Source organism: Canis lupus, chromosome 17, assembly GCF_011100685.1.
Source record: "Canis lupus familiaris isolate Mischka breed German Shepherd chromosome 17, alternate assembly UU_Cfam_GSD_1.0, whole genome shotgun sequence".
NCBI lineage: Eukaryota > Metazoa > Chordata > Mammalia > Carnivora > Canidae > Canis > Canis lupus.
Genome location: NC_049238.1, coordinates 17581002 through 17602504, shown reverse-complemented (window position 1 = coordinate 17602504; position 21503 = coordinate 17581002). Strand labels below are relative to the sequence as shown.

Below are 21503 nucleotides of genomic sequence, written 5' to 3'. Positions count from 1 at the left end.
TCTCCTGCTTTTCCTTCAAAATACCAGTGTTTATTTAATAGACCCACAGTCCTAGGATGGAAACAAACAGATCAATCACTAGGGTGTTCTATTGTGCCCATCATCCTGACGTCTGTTGATGGTATTTATCTGAGTTTGAAAGTCATCACACGGGCACAGGTGCAGCTGATGTGGCATGACATTGGTGTTATATAAAGGGCTGTGAGTGACAGCATGAAGGTAGAGGAAATTATGCTTGAGCGCTCCAGGCAGCCAGCCCACCTCACAGCCCTCCTGCCACCCTCTGCCTTACCAGAGTCACCTCCTGGTCACGGCCACCATGTCTCATCATTGACTTCAATAGCAGTTGGCACTCTGCTTGCCTCCTGCTCTGCCTGTGGCTAAGACTGAGAGGAATATCTAATGGGCCCATCTTTTTCTGCTGGGATGAGCTCATTCTCGTGTCGCTCCCTAGCATGGAGCTGTGCTTATTTCTTAGACTAAAAATTTCCAGGGAAAGAGTCTGCTCATATCCAGAAGACAGAGGCTAGGGCTTGAGTTTTATAAGCTAAACAAAGCTCTCACACAAAGTAGAGACATAAGGACACTAAAGGGTGTGGGTCTTCAGCATTTTAAACATGGATTTGTGAATGGAGGAGAATATCTACCACGAGGAGCCACATCAAGGTGTGTACTTTATGTAGGTTAAATAGATTAAATGTCACAGAAAGCTTGAGCTTGTCCAAGTATGCTGGTGGGCTGGTTGCTTGAGTTGAAAGCTACTCCTTAGGGATTTGGGCAAGATCATCATGGACACTGGGCATAGTCAGCAACATTTTGGTGATGAGCAAATAGTTGCCATTTTCCCCGGGTCTCAGAATTAAAGCTATTATAGGAGAGTTCTAGACTCCTAAAATTATTGCAGCTCAAATTCAATTTGTATCAACATCATTTTTCTTATCTATAAAATGGGTTGGCTTTGATGCATGTAAAGGCTCACTAGGTAACTCACTAGGTTTTGTGAAACATGGTATGAGGTGGGTTGTATGTACACAAGCAGTTTGGGTGCGGGGTATGAATGGGGTTAGGTGTCCTGTAGGACCCTGAGAGGGGTACTGGAAATTTCATCTGGGCTGCTGTATACATATTGTAAAGCTTGCCCACTGTCCGCCTTCAGGGGGACTTTTCTTGGGATCAAAACTCTTGATAGTTTTTAAAGTAGCATCATACATTCCTTCACTTAGTTATTCCCTCAATCATTGATTCTTGCATTATTTAATTCAGTAATTCAACAGATATTTACATGTGTAAACGGTTCGTTAACCCTTCTCACAGAGATATGTATGGGGCCCCCAGCTTAAGTTCTCCTGGAAGGTTTACCTACCCTGTTCATTCAATTGTTCATTTAATAACATTTTTACCCTCTGGAGTTTGCACCCTCCTACACAGCTCTTTAGAAGAACTCAAATTCTTTGCCTAGAATGTCTGGTGTACAGCTGGGATGATTCATGGCTGCTTAGGAGACACTTAAGCTGGAGGCTTTTTCCAGAGCCAGGCAGAAGGTTTGCCTCACAGGGTCCTCCAGAAGGATGGGTGTCTCTTTGCTTTGGAAGAGATACACTAGGAAAAAAGGGCAATGTTTCCTGCCTTAAAAACCTCTCTCTAGATATTTCGTAGGTCACGGCTATATATCTGTGAAAGCATGAAGCAGGAGAAGCAGAGTCATTGTGTCATTGAGTTAGCTTTACCATTGTTAATCACCCACCTTTATTATTGTCCACCTCATGTTATCAAATCCTACTTCCCTATTATTTTCCTGGTACTCAATTCTTTGGACTTCAGCTCACATTTGCCTCTCCCAGGAAACTCCCTGATTATGGCAGATTGATTATGTATGGCCCTTCTGAGCATCACCATCCTTTAGTACTTGTCTGCATATTTCATGGAGACTTCATGGGTCATAGAGGACATATTGTCTCTCTGTCTAGACTGGTCTCCTTGGAGAGCAAACATTAAGTGCTGCCCCTCTTTTTCTATTCTTGAACAGTGGACACATTGTTCCATGGCACTACTGACTTGATGATACTTCAGTGGGGCAGGTAGGTAGTTGGATCACACTCAGAGGTTACTTCAGGGGGCTTTCTGTACAGGTAAAACCTTAACCCCTGTGGCAGTAAGGCCCATCTTCTGCCGTTTCCATGCTATATGTTTCTTGTTACTGGTGCCCTGAGGGCTCCTGCCGTATCTCCCCAGATTTTCCTGTTGGTACTTTGCATATGTCAATGTGCCTGCAGACACTGCTCTGCTATGATGTCACAATTGCAACTTGATGAGAGCAATTTTCCTAAATGAAACAATCCTGGTGATTAGCTCTAGCTCTCTTCTGCCAGCCAGTACAGCTGGGATGGGCTGCAGTGTCTACACACACACATATGCACGCACACACAGAGCCTGAGGGTCCAGTTTCCTGGGTGCTCTAGGATCCACCAGAGCTCCCTCTGTAAGCCCTCCCTCCCTTCCTGAGTTAACAGCAGTGTCCCAGATACATGCATAACAGGTTTCCAATTTATTTCTTTTCAACAGCCCTTGGCAAACATTTCTCCCCCCCCTTTCTCTTTTTATTGCTTGCCTTTACTTTATCTGCTAAATCCCTGCTTGTGGGTCTCCAGCTGCCTTTATAGCACCTGGCCCTGTTAATATCTCTGTGTTGTTGCAGTTGCTGCCCTTGGGGTCTTAATGAGGAGCAGGTGGATATTATCAGGTCACTTTCAGGAAAGAGGATAGGAAGGGAACCTATTACCAACCAACACATTATATAGGTTATCTCATTTAAAACCATCCTTGTGCAGTAAACATTATTTCCCTTACTTTATGATGAGAAAAACTATCCCCAGGAAAGTCCCTAAATATCATTCTTTTGAAATTCCCTATAAGAGTCAATCTCTCTTGTGTTCAAGTTCTTTCAATGGAGTCCGAGGATCTAATGTCGAATAAAGATCACGTTCCTTAGCCTGGTATTCAAAATCCCTTATGGCCTGGCCCTCATCTACGTTTTCTGTCTCATTCCTCACTACTTAACATTCAGTCATAATCAAATTGACTTTTTCACTCTTCTGCATAAGTACCTGACTCTTCTCCACCTCCATACCTTTGCTCCTGCGATTCTCCCCTTTACAATGCTCTCCTCAAACTATTTTTCCCACATATACAGATTATGCTTAACATTTAAGAAGCAGCTCAAAAATCACAGGCTCCACGTAGACTTAACTAACTTCCCCAGTTGGAAATAATTGTTCCCCACTCTACCAACCATGTCAACTAACCTGCATCTCTCTCCTACTAGTATTCCTTATCATGGGTCCGTCTGAAGCTGTGATCTCTTTGAAGGTGAGAATCACCCGCCGGTTTTAATTTATCATTTCACAATCTGACCGGGGCAGTGCCTTTCTCAGAGTTGATGCATTAAAAAAATAGTGTTGAATTGATGATTTGGGGAAAGTCACTTCATTTTCTAACTACCATCTCCATCTGTGGTTAATAACTAGTATTAATTAAGATATTTCTGACTAAAACTTATAAAAAAAATCAGTGCTAAATGATTAGGTTCCGAAAATTTTGCTTAATGAGGCTAGTTCTTTCATACTTCCCAAATAGTTTATCTTCAGTGACTATCTTTGAATTTGGTTAAGTGGATATGGTTCTCCTTTAATGTAAATTTAAAGTTTCACAATAGTCAAAAATTCTTTCCTTCAGAATAGGACATATGCAAATCAGGTTTAAAGTAGGCTAATCCCTTTATCCATAGACAATTGGTTATGCAAAAATATACACATGAAATATGAAATATGCTTACTGGAGAACTTGTTTAGTATTAACTTACCTCTCTTGACCTCCATTTAACAATTCATTTAATCAACAAACATTTATATGTGTAGTCATATATCTTTCCTAAGTTTCAGACCTGCATATTCAATTAACAACAGCTCTGTTGGAACCCAGGAAACCTAAAATTGAATTTATAATCCATACCCCTGTCCAACCACGAAGTCAAGCCATATACGACCTGCCGAGATCATATAGCAATGCCCACCCATCTTCTTAGTGAATCTGGTAATTATCCTCTATATTTCCTCTTACCTCTTTTTCCTTAATCCTTCCCAACCAACCAAGTACTTAGTATTATTGATTATCCTGCAGAAGTATCTGTAATATATTGCTGTTTTTCTTTACCTCCACTGCTACTGAGTGTAGCTTTTTTGAATAAAAAACAAAGAAATGGCTAATTGGCCAGTATCTTCAACAATAAAGTATTCAGTGTCTATGATGTCCTGACAACATACCAGGTCCTTTATGGATGCTATCTCATTTAACACTCACAAAAACCCCTTAAAAGGAAGTAATTTCAAACAAATTTCTTCTTAAAAGAGGAGATTAAGACTTACAAAGTTGGGCTGCCTAACGGTTCATGACTGGGTAGGTGGCAAAATGGGATTTAAAGTGAGTCTCTGAGACTCTGAAGCCTAATCTCTTTTGCTGTGCAATATTGCCTCTCAGGGAAGAAAATGATAGTTTTGATTAAAAACATTCATCAGTTTGTTCAGCAGGTCTTTTGAACATGCATATGTGCTTGGCTTTGTATTAGGCTGATGACACGGTGATACAGTCCTAGAGGGGCTTCCAGGGACATCAACAGTGGCTAGGCTGTGCTTCTGTTACAGATAAATGGAATGTCTTGGTCACTTTGAGAACACCCATTGTCCTGCTCACTCACACCATTTGCCTACTGATAGGTGGCTCAGGGCTCTGCTTTGTGTCCTTCCCTTCCTCATCCCAAGGCCCAGAGTGATGGAGCAGCTAAGTTCTAGAATATTGCTGGTTATCTTGACAGTGGGAAAATAGAGTTTGGGGGAGCAAGTGCTACTCTTAACGCTTCTAACCATGAGTGTTGTCATCTGGTTTGAATCACATTCTTCACTGGCCAAAGAAAGCCACAAGCAGGAAAGCAGGAAGGTATAAGGGAGGCAGTAAATACTGTTGAACAGGAACACAGTTTACCACAGGTAGAAAACACATAAATATGTAAAGGCAGTCACCCACATACTACTGGAAGAGGAAGCTTTAGTCTCCTTTCCCTTCTTAAATGTCCTGAAAAGGAAAACTTGCTAAAATGCCTGATAATTTTTCAAGGCACTAACTCCTGCTGCCCTGAGGTAATGAGACTGGGATAGAGCTTATCCTTAAGGAAAGAGCTAGCTTGTGTCCCTTTCATTATATTCCACAATATTTGATAGAAGTGGCAAACCAAGGTGGCACCTTCTTTGGTGCCCAGCCATCCATTTTTTTTTCTCCTTGGTCAGGTCTTCTTTATATGGCTGATAAGATGATTCTAGGTGGCTAAGTTTAGGCTTCACAGAGATGAGGGGGCACTGTGAGGCTTAAACCAAACTCACCCATTTTTGAGGGGAGCTCAGCACTGGACAGTGAGCCTGAATTCAGCACTGGGACACTCTCTGAGCCAACAGTGGAATAATACTTTGTTACCCATATGGCTACAGTTCCTCAAGACTTGTCTCTGCCAGATTATCATTGGGGAGAAGCCCTGATTAATAGGATTCATTTTTTTTTCTTTTTTGGACTCTTGCCTTAATACCATCCAATTCCCATCAGTATTCTAAAATGTGCCTATGGAAGCATACACACATTTTATGGATACAGAGGAAAACAAAATGACCAATATATCTTTCAGGTAATAGGGAAGGGAAGGATGAGTTTCCTAGGTCCTGAAGAATGGGAAGAAGGAGCAGGGCAGAAGACATACAAGAATCAAGAAAGAGCATAGTATCCTAGGTGGATAACATGAGAAGATACTGGATTAATAACAAAGGCTTTTTGGTGGGATTTATCAAAAACAGAAGCTGGAAAACCAGACTATTAAAGGTGCTAGATGATAAAAATCTTAAATCTTTTTTTCTTTTTCACTTCAAAATTTCTAGTACTTATTATGCTATCTAGGATAGAATATTCAGGGAGTGAATTAGTGAATGGAAGAATAACAAGTATCATGTGTATAGGTTATTTACTCTACATGGGCATGAGATCATTATAACTGCATGGACTCATTATAGTGAATTAGTATTGGTATGCCCATAGTAAAGATAGGAAAACTGAGGCTTAGCAATATTAAGCTTTTGATGTATTATGCATCTATTGAGATACCTTTGGCTGCAAGTAAGGGTATATTTGTGAGATAATAAATAAAAAATACATATATTGGTCTCTGCTCCAGTTCCTGACACAGAGCTCCAAAAACCCTGATAATTTTCTAAGTGATAAGAGCACCAGGGCCATCTTGTGTTGTGATGTTTGGTCTTTGACTCTGGTTCCTGACACAGAGTTTCTGAATCCCTTGGAATTTTTGGTGGAATAGTAGTGATTTGGTTCTAATGAGATGACTCTCAGGGGGCTCCCATTTCAGGACTGCTCATAAGAAAGACCAAACCATGTTTAGAATCTTAGAATTTTCAGCATTCTCTGCCCTTGTCCAGAGAAGAGAGAAGGGCTAGAAATGGAGTTGGCAATTAATCATGCCAAGTGAGGAATACTCCATAAAATCCCAATAGTAGGGAGGATTTGGAGAGCTTTCAGGTTGAAGTGTTTTTGTAAGTTCCATGAGCCATTCTGTAAATCAGTCAAATGCAAGGAAAGGTCATTATAATCTCTGACCACAGCCAGGGGATAACCGGAGCTTGAACAGATATCTGTAGGGAGTGGCAGTTCTGTGGGACTGAGTCCTTAATGTGTAGGATCTGACATTGTTTCTAGATAAATAGTGTCAGAAAGTGCCAGATGTACTTGTCTAAAGAAGTCTCAAATAATGACAAAAAAAATGACATGTTTATTATTTCTTATGAAAAGAATTATGGTGGTATTCCATCCAGGGTTAATTTTTCAGCTCCCAGGCCCTTTCTACTCTTCCATTCTTGGCCCTTGCTTTTTCTCCCTGTGATTACAAAATGACTGCCACAGTTCCAGACATCACATGAACCATGATGATGTCAGCTGACAAAAAGGGAACCGTGATGATGTCTGCATGTCCTTCTTAGGAAAGAAATTCTTCTTAGCTAACTATCTTTAGAAAAATATCTCATTAGGCTCTTTGGTGTGGCCACGAGGGTGTAATCTATTTGTAAATAGCAAAACACAGAGCAATACATGGCTCCGTTTATGGTGCTAGGTAAAATCTGGGGTTGGCGGGAGCAGAGAAGTATGAGAGAGAAAGGGAAGAGATGAAAACAAAAAGAACAGTGAGCTGAGTGACATTACAGGGGATCTGGGAGGTTGAAGAAAGGTTTTGAGAGTTTAAGATGTTTTTAGTTTTGAAATTTAATGTCTTTATATTTCTGTCTTCTATAATCCCTCCATTTTCCTTACTATTCTCTAAAGACTGAAGCATATGTAAATTCTATCTGTTTGTTTTGGAGACAAAGTTGAGAAAAGGGACCACATTCCCTGGCCTTAGTTGGTTTAAAGCTCTGAATTTAGAATAATTCTGGGAAGATTTAGGATTCACTAGTTACAGGAACTTGAGGATATGCACTGAAAGTCATCAGAAATCTTGAGGAAGATGTTGGAACTTCCATAGGCTATGAGATAGAGCCCTGGGATGATTTTATTTAATTTTCAGAAGACAGGAAGGCCTCATGACATGTGGGTCATATACAAAATGTTGCATTAAGTATTCCTAAATGTCAATCTTTGCTCATATTTCTGATAATTCCCTATGTATAAATTCCCATAAGAGCAATTACTGGTCTAGAGGTTGTGGACATATAGAAAGCCCTAAAAATGCATTGCCATTTGCTGTGACAGGGCTCACTTCCCCATGCCCTTGCCAACATGGCAAGGTATTGTGATGTTTCAGAAACTTTGAAGGTTTTAAGTGCCTGGGCACTGACCCTGAGAAAATGTCCATGTTTTCTTCTGCAAATCCCTGTCCACCTGCAGCCCCAACCAGTATCTCTTGTCTGGGGGTTTTTGATTATATCCCCTATCTGAAAGGGGCAGAAAATGTGTGAGTAGGAGGAAGGAGGGAGCAGGGGACAAATGAAGGATCCAGGATAGTTTGTGTCTAAGAAGGATGAAAGTAGGGGATCCCTGGGTGGCTCAGTGGTTTAGTGCCCAGGGTGTAATCCTGGAGACCTGGGATTGAGTCCCACGTCGGGCTCCCTGCATGGAGCCTGCTTCTCCCTCTGCCTGTGTCTCTGCCTCTTTCTTTCTCTGTGTGCCTCTCATGAATAAACAAATAAAATCTTTAAAAAAAAAAGGAAGGAAGGATGAAAGTAGTAAATGGCTCAGTCTTAAAGGAAACTAGCCTGTTTTGTGAGAAATTGCATTTCTGAGAAGGATCTTTAAGGCTGAGATAGATATGTTAACCCCAAACTTGAGGTTAGATGCTGTCTCTAAAGGGTCTTCTAATTCCCTACCTCCAACCATCTCTAGTGTCTGCAAGCTACACGCATACTACAGTCCTGTGCCACTTTCTGAGGTTACAAAGCTATTGTTTTGTCCTGAAAATGCAGATTGCATGGTAAGATTTCATCAAAGCTCATTCCTCCTGAGTAGCTTTGAGGGTAGGACCCAGAGTGCCAAGGAGTAGGGTGAAGGACTCCTTTTTCACTGACTAGCACTCTTCCTTTTTAGAAGAAATTCATTTTGCCTTTGGCCACTTGGATTAAAGACAGATCTACTCACAGGAAGCAGAATCCAGCACAGCACTAGAGGCCTGGGCTGTATTTTGGCTCCAGGGGAGAAACCTAATGAGGGATAATGCTGGGAAAAATTAACTGATCAGGTGGTATTTTATTTCTTTTCTACATCTGTTGCTGTATGAGTGCCGTGTGCATCTGGGGGACAGAGCAGGGCATGAGAAAAGCTGCTGGGCACCAGATAACTGGAGGTCCTTCTGCAGAGAATTTCCCTGTTTCCTGTGACGCAGTCCTCAGAGGAAGTTCACCCAGCTTCAAAATCCAGTTTGTGAAAATTCACTTAAAGTTTGGGTGAGATTTGGGGATTATTCATTTTAGGATATGCCACTACTGATATGTCGTCGTGTTTATAATCACCATCTTCTCCATTTCTCTTAGAAACATAGAAGCCCGGAGTTAATTTACAAACAGCTGGCGCTTCTGTTCCTCAGTCCATGATGACAAAGTAGCGTGAGGGCAAGAACCTTCCTGTCCATTCACCTGCACAACCCTAGTGTTCTTACAAGGAACCAATGAATGAACACATGCACAGATGAATAGTGTAATAGCATTATTCAGGCAAGGTGTCTCTTTTGTTTCATTTAACTTTGTTTTCCTTTTCAATTTTAGCTCTCCACTTCCCTTGCCTAGGCACGCTCTCCAGTGGATGTAATAAATGTCCTCCCAATTCAGATTCCATGTTGATTTATTCATCTCTGGGGCCTTAAAAAATCTTTTGATATGTATATTTAATTCATATAAATAATATTGATTAAATCCCTCTCTTTTTACTTATTATCGTCCTGTTATTCTATCCAAAACTAGTTGATGATTTCTGACTGTTGCCAAGTATTTCACCATGAGCTTATACCATGTTTCCTGTAACTATTTTCTAGTCATGGGCATCTGGGTTGCCCTCAGCTTCCTGTTGTCACAAATAATGTGGCCATCCTCGTAAATGTCTCCTTGTGGACCTATGAGAGGGTGACTCCGGGATATCCACTCAGGGATGGCATGACTTGGGGCCATGGTCTATGCATATGTTTAATTTCACTAAATTTTGCTGGATTCTCTCCAGGAAGTCACCAGCAGTGCATGAATATTTCTATTTGCAACATTTCGTTTTTCCTACTTATCATTTTTTTTGCTTTGCAAAGTGATACTCACTGATAACTACTGGGTGCGAGCATCTATTATTAGCTCTTGGATCCCCTCTGAGGTGCCTATTCTTATCCTTTGTCTATATTGTATTGGATTTGTTATCTTTTCTAGATGATTTATAGAAATTCTTCATGTATCTAAATAGTAATTCTTTATTAATATCTTCTTCCAGGCTTTTCTTGTTATTGACTTTGCAGAGTGACATTTGAGGTACAGGAATCGTTTTTTGTTTAGATTTTCCCTTCATGGTTTATGTATTTTGAGTTTTGTTTAACAAAGCCTTTCTCACTATAAGGTAAATACCTGTCCAATCTTACGTAAATATATGTTCTACTACATTTCCTCTGTTAACTTAATACTATTGCCTTTCACAATGTTTTCTTAACCCACATATATGTCTGAAAGTGGTATATGACAGACACAGCATCACAAACCAATGAAAAAATGAATAGATCATTTAGTAAGTGTTGGGAAGAGTTAGATCGTTTTGATAAGAAAAGAAACTCCAAGTGTATTGAAGACCTGTCTCCTTTTCCGTGTATATTCTATCTTCTACTATTGGTTGTTCCATTCGCTGTCTTTTTTTATAGTGTATATTGTGTTCAGATATCTCACCTCTCTCTAGAGCTCACCTTATATACCCTAGGGACCTAGCTGCTTTGACTAGTAATGCCATCAGGATGGAGGCACAAACCTTAGGTCCTAGATTGTTCCTCGTGGCATGTTTAGGAAGATGTGGAGGCATTGGTGTTGATATTTATGCTTAATCATCCCTTGTACTCTTTCCCAGAGAATTCCCCATGCTCCCTATTCCAGGGTATTCCCTGCCCACTGTGGTAATGTGTGGGCTGGTTAGGGAGATATAAGCAACTGCATTCCTGTGTTAAACCTTGTGTGAAAACAAGCCAGGAAATGATATGCTGGAACCATACTGGGGTTCAGAGTGGGATACCAGCTCTTTTCTCATTGAGTCCTGGCCTGCCCCATTATAGGCCTCTGCCCAAATTCAACTACTAATCTTCTGTCTTCCTGGACACTTCACACACACTTTGCTTAGTTTTTAAGTACCCACCCCCCTTAAATGTACAAGCTTCTTTTTTCTCTTCTGGTGTCTTCATAGTTGGTTGGGGAGGGTGCCAGCAGCTGGTATTTGTTGGCCACGAGGTTAAGAACTGGAAGCCTGTCAGAAACTATCTCACTGGGCATCTGATATTGGAGATTTGTGCATGTCAAGAATAACTGTACAATCCTTTATGAGATTTTACTATATTTGTTTTCTTCAGATTGCATTTGTCATCTTTTAAGTTAAAAAAAAACCTTCTGATATTTAGTCTTACTTGTTGGACGCATGATTATAACAACAGGTTTATTGAAAGTAATAATGTCAAACTGAAGAGTAATCTCCATGAAATTCTGTGTACTCATAATTAATCATTAATTTGGTCACTGAACATCTTTGTAAGAGCAGTAGTTTGTCTTATTTTAAAATGTGGAAACCGGGGCAAAGCTGCAAGTCACATTCTCAAAACCATAATAGGTATTGGTGTGACTTCCTGAGACATAATTGTGGAGGTCTCTGTTAAAAACCTTGTATTTCAATAACATGCCATGGGGTCTCTTGGCTAAGTCTTGCAGCCACCCTGGTTCTATTTTTCAGGCTGATGGAAACTGTATTCGACATGTAGCTTTCAGTAGGAAGGATCAACCCATTGCCTGTATCATCCCCACTTAAGGTAAGTTGTGTGGGGAAAGAGCCTAGGAATGGAAACCCATAGACATGGCTCCCAGTCGTGGAAGTCACTTTTAGCCGGTGGCCACCTGAATGCATGATTTTAGGCTAGTTTATTATCTTCTCTGGGACTTACATTTCTGATCTGCTAATGAGGAAGCTGACTTGATACATGTCCCTTGTCACTCATCTCTAAGGAGTTTGGGGAGTCTTTGATTGGGGGTGGAGGGTCAGGCAGTCCCTGTCATCCATCCAGAAGAAATAAGTTTACTTCCCTTCCAGAAAATCTCAGCATCAGGCAGATGCTAAGGCTGAGATTCCTTTTGCCGTTGTGTGCCTAGCATGCATTAGGAACAGTCTATCCCTAGCTTTCTCCAATTTCTGCCCCAATTGCTTTAGCTCTCTTCTTTCCTGCCTTCACCCTTTGTAGCCACCATATAGCTTCCAGAGGCTGCTTTTGCACATGTGCAGCCTGGCACAGGGCCATGCCCACAGAAGGTGCTCATGCAATATCAGCTTGCAGTGTGCTCATCTATCCCATTTTTACAACTTTAATCTATTATTATCAACTCTATCAACACCTGGGCAAGTTTTCTTCCTTAAAATCCAGGCAGATGTTAACCTTCTAATGTTCCTCTTGTTGTGGAAGGAGCTTGAATGGGATAGGAGGGGACTGGATGATATCCAACCCTGGATGGAAGGAGGGGAAGGGGAGCAGAAGTGAGCAGAAAGCCTGCCCCAGGCAGAGAGCCTCTGATGCTGGTAGTCAGCAGGGAATAAGTGGAAATCTTAGCATTCCAGTTTTTTGAGTAATGGCTGAGCTCCTGTTGGGGCCCAGGTGACTGATCCCTCTCTGGAGGCAGCAGAGACGTAGAGGAGCTCTTTAAAACCACGCAGCAGACGGCCACTCCATGGGAGTATCCATTTTGACAAAATAGACTGTGGATTTGTCCGAAGAACTCAGGCAGCAGGGATTGTGGCCTCCTCCTTGGTCTCATGCTTGAAGACTTTTTCTCCCAGTAATGAGAGTGCCGAGCGAGCAGGCCTTTCCCCGACAGTGCTGGCAGCAGGACAACTTGTGCCCGGGATGGATTTTTCTTCATTGATTCTAATCTTCTTCCTGACTGTCTGTCTTGGCTGCTTTGACATATTGAACACTGAATAGTCCCTGAGTAATTCTTGAACATTTGGGGATCGTTTTTATTTTTACAAGACAGTAGAATCCAATGGAGTGATTTATACATGTACTAGAAGAAAATGAAGAAAAAAATAACAAAGTGGTTTCATTCTGGGAATAAACACGGACTCAATGACGATTAAAAACCACACCAAACAAAAGGTTCGCACCCAATTTTCAATAATTCCATAATTTTGTAAGGATACACAGAATCATGTAGAGATGAACAGTAACGGATAAAGGGCTTTCACAGCTGTGGCTTCAACCATGATTGATGAGAAAATGCTACTGAAGGGAGAAAAGGAAAATGAATATTTATTAATGGAATAAAGTGTCGGGGGCTTAAAATCTAAGGAGATCCATCATTTCATATTCAAGGTTGGATGCATTCAAAACAGAAGGTTCAATACACTGGCCCCATAGCTGAGCGGTAGACCAGAAAAATTCACAGGCACTGCCATCGTTTGGACCATGGGGGACTTCCTGGGGATGTTATTCCCATTTCAGCCCCCATTAACATCACCTGAACAGGGCAACATTACATGAGTTATTACTCCAAGAATGCTGTGACAACAATTGCCTTCACATTTTAGAACACCCAGAGCTATGTGGTCTGGTCATTCACCCAGAAATTAATATATCATGTCTGCATACTTTCTCTGTATATGGTAGTTATGGCCTCTGTGCTGACAGCTTGGAAATTATTGGTAAGATTTTTTTTTCTACCATGACTTCATCAGTTCTCCCTTGTACCTTATAAGGGTAATATTTAGCCAACCAATAGTACCTCTTCAAATCTCCTTGCATATTTTCTCCCCATAGAAACTCTACCCTGTGCTTGTTCTCTTTAGGTTGGTCAATTAGTTAAAACTCAAAAAAAGGCTGTTTCCTTTTGGTGAAATGTTACTCACCTGACCTTAACATCTTTAAAAAAAAATTAAAATCGGAAATTCAAGGAAGGCATTGTGGATCTCTTTTGTGATGGTATTATTTCTCCATGTAAGCAGCTTGTTCAGACAATTAACAATAGTGATATTGTGCCTTATTTTGACAGGGAAGGAGAAATTGATTGATGGCATTTAACTGCCTTAATTTAACTTAAGGTATTGAAGTTGTATTGGAAATTTTCAGTATGTAGATTTCAGCAGGTGGGTATCCCCCAACCCTATCACCCCTATCCACATAACCATATGCACACAATGTCCTCAGCTCCCCACACTTCTCTTGGGACCTATATTACTTTATTATAGAATATGGCAGTGGTGGCTTATTGGTCCTATAAATCCACCTACACTGAGCTTTTGAAATCACTGTCCTGATAGATAGTCTGAATCTTTACACTGTCACACTTGTGTTATTTCTAGATATCACTTCTAGATGGCAAATCTTGGACTGCAGGTGCTGGCTTATACTGGTTGGTTGTATATGTTATACCAGAAGAAAAGCTGCTATTCTATTAGACAGTGTTTTTCAATTTATTTTAAACCGTTGATTCTACTAAATCCTTAGCAATAGATGTGAATGAGTTATCTCTATTGGCCATCTTTGGGAGAAGGCCAAGAGAGTATAAATTTTATTGTTATATTTTATTGTTATTAGGTCATGTATACTTCCCACCTCCCAAGACTGGGAAGTTTAGTCTGCAGAAAAGGGCCAGACTGGAAGTAGATCCCCAACAAATATTTAATGGGTTAACTAATTAGTATGGTTTGTTATTTGGACAAAAAGCAATATTGGAGTTCTATTCTATCAGGGAAAAAAAGATTCACATCTACTCATAATTATGTAGCAATGGCCAGAAGGTATGTGTTCAGGGAGGCTGCAAATCTCAAGGATATAGTTGAAAAAGCCTCTGAGTTGAAAAACAAAACAAAACATGTTCTCTTCAGAGAGTTGTTTTGAGTGGCTACAAATAGGATATTGGGCAAATGAGCAAGAATGTTGAGCAATGAAGCTAGAAAAGAAAAGGTAGGGGCAAGACCCAGAATATTCTGGTAGTTTCTGGCTAACAACTTCCAATTGGGTCCTATAAGAAATGAAGCATTAAGGATCTATGAGCCCAAATTAAACAAACAATGCCTTATCAGATTTGCATTTTAGAAAGGTAACATTAATAATCATGGATGGAAGGTGGTGATAGTGGAGGAGGGAAAAATCGTAGAAGATTATTTCCATAAACTAAGGCAAAAGCCATATTGTTATGGACTTAGTTGTGTCTCCTCAAAATTCTTATGTTGAAGCCCTATTGAAGTACCTCAGAATGTGTATTTGGAGATAGGGTCTTTATATAAATACTTAAGTTAAATGAGGCTGTTAGGATAGGTTCCATTCACTCTGATACTTTTTTTTTTTTAAGATTTATTTATTTATTCTTGAGAGACCCACACACACAGAGGCAGAAACATAGGTAGAGGGAGAAACAGACTCCTTGCAGGGAGCTCGATGTGGGTCTCGATCCTGGATCCTGGGATCACACGCTGAATTGAAGGCAGACACTCAACCGCTGAGCCACCCAGGCATCCCTGACTGATGCTTTTAAAGAAGAAGTTAGGACACAAGAGACACACCAGGCAGGGCACGTCCAGAGGAAAGACCATGTGAGGGTAGCCATCTGCAAGGCAAGGAGAGCGACCTCAAGGGAATCCAAACCTGCTGACACCTTGATCTTGGACTTCCAGCCTCCAAAATTGTGAGAAAATAAAATTATGTTGTTTAAGCTGCTGAGTCTTTGATATTTTGTTATGGCAGCTATATTAGTCAGAGTTCTCTACAGAAGCAGAACCAACAGGATATATCTATTTACCTATCTACTTATTTATTTTAAGGAATTGGCTCATATAATTATGGAAGCTAAGAAGTCCTTGTAGCTGGCAAGATAGAGACCCAGGAGAGCCAATGGTGTAATTCCAGTTTGAGCCCAAAGGCCTAAGAACCAGGAGAGCAGATGGTTCAAGTTCGAGTCCAATAGCCAGCAGATTTGAGATCCAAGAAGAGCCAGTGTGTTTCAGTTCAAGTTCAAAGGCAGGAAAAAACTGATGTCTCAGACGCTTGGATGGTTCAGTGGTTGACAGTCTGCTTGCAGCTGAGGTCGTGATCCCGGGGTCCAGGGTTGGAGTCCCTCATCGGGCTCCTTGCAGGGAGCCTGCTTCTCCCTCTATGTCTCTGACTCTTTCTCTGTGTCTCTCATGAATAAATAAATAAATAAATCTTAAAAAACAAAACAAAACAACCCTGACATCTCACCTCGATCTGTTAGGCAGGAGGAGTTCAACCTTATTTGAGAAAAGGTCACCCTTCATGTTTATAAAGGCCCTGAACTGATTGGCTAAAGTCCACTCATATTGGGGAAGACCATCCACTTTACTCCGTCTGCTGCTTTAAATGTTAATCTCGTCCAAAACCAGCCTCCAGGACACACCCAGAATATGTTTGACTAAATATCTGGGCACCCCATGGTACAGTCAAGTTAACACATAAAATTAAACATCACAGCAGCCCCAGAAAACTAATACATGTAGCCATGGTCAAGAGAATATGCAAGAGGAGATGGGGTTGAAAAATATTCTAAGTGAAATCATAAGGACTTGGTGACTGATCGGATGTGAGGAGTAAAGTCAGTAATGAGTCAGTATTCTGATCCCAGATGATGGAGTGGGAGATGTGCAGGGAAAACACAACACAATGCACACCCACACATACACCCTCCTATACACCAACCTCTATTAGATATGCATAAAATTAAGGGGTAAATTGAGCTTTAATCACTTATCCAGACTTTGCCATTCTTTTTAGCTATTAGGGGCAAAGCTGTTTAACTGTAAGTGAGAATCCTTGCAAATTAACAATAAAGGTAGAGATGGTGTTAAACTCATAAGAGAGACCTTGAGATCTTTAATCAAAACCTCTGAACTCATTTTGCATAGATATCTGCTGTTGTTGCTGTATTTTTTTCCCCCAAGCCCACATCCAATGGGAAGCACTTTGCTTGAGGGGAATGTGAGTATAAGTATCTGTGTGCTGCATACAGGAGAGAGTTCTGATCAGGTGGATTAACCATATGTAGAAATGACTGCCGGTGCCCAGTTTTGGGAGGAGAGAGCAAAGCTATAGGAAATGCTACATGAACATAAAAACACAAAAATCTGAGGCCATTTTGACCAGGAAAAACTAGACACACATCCTCAGTGGTCCTGAGGTCATTCGTAACTGAGTCATCAGTAAAAGGCTATATATATGAAAGTCAGATCTAATTAGGCAAAGAAATAATGGGTAGGTTTTATAAATAATCAAAATACAAATGAGTTTTGCAGTAAAACTAAAATGTGATGTTACAGCCATTGGGGAGTAGAATGTTGGGTCCCGGAGTCCCCTCATGATTAGGCAAAAGGACCAGAGTGGAGGCAGTGAGTTAGGAAGAGACTTCAACGTGTGGCTCATCCTGGGGTCCAGACTTCCTTCTGCTGCACCTGCTACGCAAGGTACTACTAAGGATGTCTGCCCTGAATCGTGCTGCCACCACTGATCATTGTTCTCTGCCATAAATTCCCAGCTCCACCCTCATGGTCTTTTGACTGGTGAAGGGATTTGATAAGCTTCAACAAACAGAAATGTATGGGAGAAATAAAAACACATCCTGTCCTAAAAGGCTTTGCCTTTCCTTGTTATTTCAAAAGCTGCAACTTCATGTTCAGTTCGATTGTTCTTCAGGTGGTTTCTTGGGTGGAATGAATTGGTTGGCAATCTCTCCCCAAACAGGTGAATAACTTAGTGTCCAGAGGCCATTAACATTCTGCTTGCAAGGGACTGCTCCCTATTTGGTCCTTAATTTGTTAGTATAATTTCAAGTGAAAACTCACAAAGAATTGCATTACAAGCAAAGTTATTTTTTTGGTAGAACTCACATGTGATACAGAGTGGCTGGTTTTACATAACTTCTGACTCAGTCTTTTATGAAACAAATTTATGCTTGATTAAAAGTCTATGTGTGTGCGGAGAAGGAAGGAGCACTGAGGTAGGATAAGGGAGTGGTGAACAGGTATAAATTCAGGGTAAGTCATTTGTCCAGTTCATAGAAAAGGCACTAGTAATATTTGTAAGAATTGTCTCATTATCATACATACATATGTACATACATGAAAGTATTTACCACGTGAATGAGTTTGGGAGCTGATCCTGTCTTGGTTGAACCTTTGGATAACTGCAGTCACTGTCTGTTGACCTTGATTGATCGCAGAGTTGTGAGTTGGAAGATTTGGCTAAACCACACCTGAACTCCTGACCCAAAGATGCTGTGAGATAATACATGGGTATTGTATTAAGCTGCTAAGTTATGAGGTAATTGTCACATAGCAATAAATAACAAATATACCACCTAAGATTTTGGATAAGCATAACTTAAGTGAGGGCTAAGTCAATTATAGTGAAGATATTTCTGTTGATACTAAGCATATTCACCTTCAAAGTATCCTCCCCCATCTCCCACCCACACCTGCCACCTGCCCAGGAGTACACATGGCCACGTGGCTCATGATAGGTTGCTATGCCAAATCTGTTTACTTAGAATGAAGAAGCAAAGTGATGGTTAAAATTTTTGTCTTTGAAGATCCTTTTGGTTATACATTAATTTTGAGCTTTTTTTTTCATTTGTTTGTTTTGGTAAGAAATTAGGCCCAATCATCACTGCAAATGGTATCCAAAGCTGACAATGAATCAGTTAAGCCATATTTACTAGCCCATTTAGAGACACCAGGTCAAATAAACCATTAATATGAATGAGCCCTGCAATGATAGAAAAAAAATACAAGTTAAATCATGACCGCTCCTGCTTAAAGAAACTCTTTTTTTTTTTTTTTTTTTTGTTCACACATCCAAATATGATAAATACTTCTTGGCACTTTTCCTGCTTAAGGCTTAAGATGGTCAGCGATCCTGAGGCTGTGATAATAGTCACACTGTTTATTTATTACTCTTTAGACTCAGATGGCAGTTCCAGGCCTCAGAGCTCTAGAAAAATGAGTATGGACATCTGGCCAGAAAATGACTCTCGTGTCATTATAAAGCTGGCTGGTTCTGGCATCTGCCTTTTTTTTCTTTTTCTTTTTTTTTCTTTTTCTCTTTCTTTCTTTTTTTTCTTTTCTTTTCTTTCTTTTTTTTTTTTTTTTTTTTGTGAGCATGAATGATGTTCTTTTTCCTTCTAGGGTGTGAGAAGACTGACATCCTACTCCCTATAGAAAACTTAGTCTAGAACAGTGTTGTCCAATAGAAATATAATGCAAGCCACAAATGCTATCCCCATATGTCATACTAAATTTTCTGGTAGCTACATTAAAAAAGTAAAAAGAAGCAGTTGAAATGAATATTAATAGTATATTTTACTTAACTGTACATATCCAATGTTTTATCACTTCAGCCTACAATCAATATAAAAAATCATTAATGAGATAGTTTACATTCCTAAATCTTCAAAGTCCAGTGTGGACTTCTATTGTATTCACAGCACGTTTTAATTCACACTACAAATGTTGCAGGTGCTCCACAACCACATATGGTTGATGGCTACTGTACTGGACCAGCCAGATCTAGAATGTGTGCAGAGCAGCCTATGCCTCTGGGCTGCTTAGAGCTTACCTGCATGCCATTTTTTGGTGTCCTAAGGAAATTCCATGTTCTTTCTGCCCCACAGCCTTCTTGCTCTGTGTCCTATGTCAGCTCTTTGAAAGTTTTGACTTTCTCATACTGTATAATTTGGCCACACTTGGGGATGATAATTCAACAGCGGCTTCTTGGGATGTTCCTCTAAAGCTCTCTTCTGAAACAGGAAACATAATAGGATATACGTTATGGCAACATTCAAACTGTTCATCAATTATCCATTACATCTGCCATCTCCCTTCTGCCAATCGAGGTAACTATGTTATTACAAAAAAAAAATCTTATTTTAATTATAATCCAATCAGAAGATGCATCCATTATGTAGAGTGCTTTGGCATGTTCTAAGGATTTAATTTTTACCCAAATAGCAGAGCAAATGCTGCAGAGACAAAAGGGTTTGTTCATGTCTTCATGAATTCAGTCATTAAAAAAAATAGAGTGCACGCTATGTGGAGGCATGGTGTTCAGTGGGGGACACAAGTTATACAGACCATGGCTCCAGCTCTCATGAAACTCATCCTAAAAGGGGAGAACAACGTGGACAGATGCCAGTGTGGCCATGTGTTGCTAGGAGGGCTCTGACTGGGGGGACCAGGGAGATATCTTGGAGGAGGTGAAATTGCACTAAGTATGGAAAGCGTGGGTAGGATTTTGATGTGTCACCATGGATGAGAAAGGAGAGGCAGGGAGATTATTTCAAACAGAGACTGGCGTGATTCTGTGGTGCAGGGAGGTAAAACCACATGTTGAAAATATGCACAAGGATACATCTTTTTCACAGGTGAAATGGAGAGGGGGTCTGAGAACCCTGTGGTCAGTGAGTATGTACAACTAAATGTGCTGGACTGTGGTTGGATTTTTGTGCTGGATAGTAGACTGTATCTCATTTCTGGGCTGGGTGGAGCCATGGAAGATTCTAAGGGCTGTAAGAGGATCATAGCTGTGTTTTCGGGACAGACCTGACATGTGTGTGCATTTGTGTGCTGAAGTCTGGGGGAAAGTGGGGGGAGGGCTCTGAACACTTTGTCTCTCATGGGAACAAAAAATATTAAAGTAATGGGTTTATGCATTTTTTGACCTTTAAAAAATGGTATTTTCTGCAAACTCTCTCCTCCCCACCTTACCCTTGTTAAATATTTCATCTCAACTGGAAAATACCCACAACAATGATTTTTTTTATGGTTTTAGCCTTTCAGTAATAAACCAAAACAAACAGTAGGGAGCTTAAAAGGCCTTTCAGCTGAGAAAGATGAAAGCAGATGCCTCTGGTTTAGATTATTGTTAGAAAGTGCAAGGGTCCGTTTCTTCTGGAAATCCTGTGAGGAGGAGAGAGCAGGAGGAAGAGCTGCTGCCATGACCACCCCATCTCTGACCTGACATTTTGGTAGCATTTCTTACTTGCCCAGGGTTTATACGTGCACCCCAGAATCTCATTATCTGAAGCACAATCCTGCTTTCCCTCCCTGTAGCTAGAACCCATTTGTTTCTTGATGTGTAGGGAAAACCCCAGTGAGAAAGATGTAGAAATTGGGATTCATTTTTCACAAAACTATTGAGAAAACAGAGATGTCTTTATGACTTAATGCCCTAGGTACAGCCACAAAGTTACCTTCAGGCTGGAGGGATGGTTTCTCACTGCAACTCTTTGTCCAGACCATTGATCTAAGATGCCTCTTGTCACTATGACCTTGAATTGCTCAGGGGTCTCATTTATAGCAACAGGCAAGCACATACTCCTTGTCCATCCCATGAGCCTTTGCTCCCTCCATTCCTCTCGCCCACCATAGCCTGCCAATTCATTTGTTTAGCCAAGATTTAATGAGAACCTACTGAGTGCAAGAGCTCAAGGATTCAGGGATGAATAAAACGTGGTCTTTCATGGGTTCCTGGGTAAGTACAAAGGTGTTAAAATAACTCATGGCAAGTGCCATGATTGGCAGCATATTCAAGGCTGCATGGGCGCTCAGCCTGGCCTGCAAGGTCTCAGAAGAGAGGTTCTTCTCAATTAATAACCCAGGAGCTGACCCCCCACATTCAGCACATCTCCCCTGACCCGGTGTCT

General features: G+C 40.7%; 2 long non-coding RNA genes across 7 annotated transcripts in view; one reads left to right on the top strand and one right to left on the bottom strand.

Moving 5' to 3' along the window:
• The first annotated feature begins 2344 nt into the window (after positions 1 to 2344).
• Positions 2345 to 13655, top strand: LOC111090526. Of its 2 annotated transcripts, XR_005372202.1 has the most exons (4): positions 2345 to 2479; positions 3323 to 3366; positions 11542 to 11617; positions 12452 to 13655. It is a non-coding gene; the product is annotated as an uncharacterized LOC111090526 (long non-coding RNA). The 2 variants fall into 2 exon arrangements; XR_005372201.1 differs by lacking the exons at positions 11542 to 11617; positions 12452 to 13655 and adding an exon at positions 9123 to 9339.
• LOC102155194 overlaps positions 11253 to 21503 on the bottom strand; it is a 25436-nt gene continuing 15185 nt past the window's right edge. For 2 of the 5 annotated variants that reach the window (XR_005372200.1, XR_005372196.1), the window contains exons 3-5: positions 19418 to 19598; positions 17937 to 18078; positions 12960 to 13078 (exon numbers count right to left, since the gene is read on the bottom strand). This is a non-coding gene — a long non-coding RNA (uncharacterized LOC102155194). Of the gene's footprint in view, positions 12861 to 12954; positions 13079 to 17922; positions 18079 to 19417; positions 19599 to 21503 lie in introns of those variants that run through there. The other 3 variants (XR_005372198.1, XR_005372199.1, XR_005372197.1) reach the window with 3 other exon arrangements.